General features: G+C 38.0%; 1 pseudogene; it reads left to right on the top strand.

The window, feature by feature from the left end:
- Nucleotides 1-1,128: 1,128 nt before the first annotated feature.
- On the top strand, nucleotides 1,129-1,564 carry LOC120237507 (annotated as a pseudogene).
- The last annotated feature ends 472 nt before the right edge of the window (nucleotides 1,565-2,036 follow it).

Genomic DNA, 2,036 nt, shown 5'->3' on the forward strand with positions numbered 1-2,036 from the left:
TGCAAAAAAAAAAAAAAAAAGAAAGAAAGAAATAAAAAGCCACCCACCTGGGTTAAACCCAATCAAGGCAGACCAGCCAATAGAAAATACAATCATTGTGTGGAAACATTTCCTGTGAAATGAGAGGAGGAGGTACAGAAAAGCATTCTCTTGTGAATAAGAGAAGTCAAAAGAAATGAAATGGTTGGAACACATCTTTCCGTATTAAAGAAGCAAAGCTCTAATGATAGCCTCTTATAGTTTGTTATTTTATTTCTGATTAAGTTTTTGTTTTCTCCTTTGTAAAATTAGGCAGTGAGCTGACACTTTTTATATAAACCAGATGACGGCTTCTAGGAAGGAAAAGGGTGAGGCTGGAAAGAGAGAAGAGGCCCACAACGATGCACAAGACAGTAAGAAAAATATCAATATTTCTCATGTAATTTAGTGACAAAAACGTGTAGCACATAATAGGATACTGAGGCTTGGCCTTATTGCTGTAATTTGAGAAAGGAGACGGTCTTACTGATCCAGCAGTCCTATGATCGAGCCCTGTGAGAAGTAAATGAAATGCACTCAGCTTATGATCAGCTGAATATTATACACCTACAGAATGCTCTTTGCTACTAGACATTTTTTGTCTCCTACTATTTGTTCGAAAGGTGTTCTCTTAAAATTCTTATTAAACTATTTGAAATGTGGACATTGGCTTTAGGGAAGAAATTTTTGTTATTTGTCAAAAGGGTAGAATTTAATTGGCTTAACAGTCTATCTAGAAGTTAGCAATTTCTGGGAGCTGGTTATTAACCATGTTTATTATACAGTAGGGTTTCACATTATAGCTGGTTTAAGACATAAACCCTGGGGGCATACTATATATAAATAGGCACGTATACATGAGAAATGCATGCCCTATCTTCCTTTCCTCTGGATTCCAGATTTGTTAGGATTCTGTGGGACTGACCATGAGGGGGTAGAGACCATGAAAGTTTGTCAGAGGGCCTCCACTTGAGCAATGATCTCAGAAAAGGAGAGTGAAAAAGGTAAATGGTCTAATGTGCATGCATCCAATCCTCCCAAGGGCTGGGAGTTTATACTTGCATTTAAAAGTAAAAACAAATAAAAATTAAGGAAGTGCTGGTGGCCCAAATGAAGTTCAATCCCTTTGTGACTTCTGACCAGAGCGAGAACTGTAAACTGCAAAGCACCTTCCCACCTGCACGGGAAGATTATGCCTTCCCCTCTTTCCAAAGAGCTGAGATGAAGTATAACGTTTGGTCCATACCCATCTGAAAGGATGATGAAGTACAAGTTGTGTGAGGATGCTACAAAGGTCAGCAAATTGGCAAAGTAGTCCAGGCTTATAGGAGGAAATACGTCATCTACACTGAACAAGTACAGTGAGAGAAGGCGGATGGCACAGCTGTCCTTGTGGGCATTCACCCTGGCAAGGTGGTTATCAACTAGTCTAAAACTGGACAAAGGTGGCAAAGAGATCCTTTGCTAATTGGAAGCCAAACGTCACCAAATAGGAAAGGGATAGGGCAACTATAAGGAAGAAACAATTGAGATGATGCAGGAATAAAGTGATGTTATATGTGACTTTAAATAAAAACTGTTAAAATGAAAAAAATTAAGAATGAGCTAGGAATACCACCATCCAACTTGTAAAATAAAAGATGAAATTGAGTAACGTCCTTAAGAATCCTAGAACTGGTTTACCTTTAAAATACTATTTAAGCCAAGGACATTTGTTCGTAATTAATACATAAAGGAAGTGGCCATGATTATGGTCTGTAACCATTCAGAAGTAAAGGATGATCAATATTGTTTTCCAATCAAATGTATATATGGAGTGGTTTGGTTAATGGGATAGAGGAGAAAAAGAAAGGAGATTAAAAGTAAGCTTTGTCTCTCTTCTTTCATACTTTGGGAGGTAGGGGAAAAAAATGTTTGCTGAGCTTTCACAATACATCATCATTACCTGTTAACTGTCCTTGACTTGGGGTGGAAAAGCAAAGTTATCCTTCATGGGAGAGGGTGGATAATCGCTAACC

The sequence above is a fragment of the Hyaena hyaena genome, unplaced genomic scaffold (genome assembly GCF_003009895.1).
Source record: "Hyaena hyaena isolate Hyena2069 unplaced genomic scaffold, ASM300989v1 scaffold_182, whole genome shotgun sequence".
In the NCBI taxonomy this organism is placed as follows: domain Eukaryota; kingdom Metazoa; phylum Chordata; class Mammalia; order Carnivora; family Hyaenidae; genus Hyaena; species Hyaena hyaena.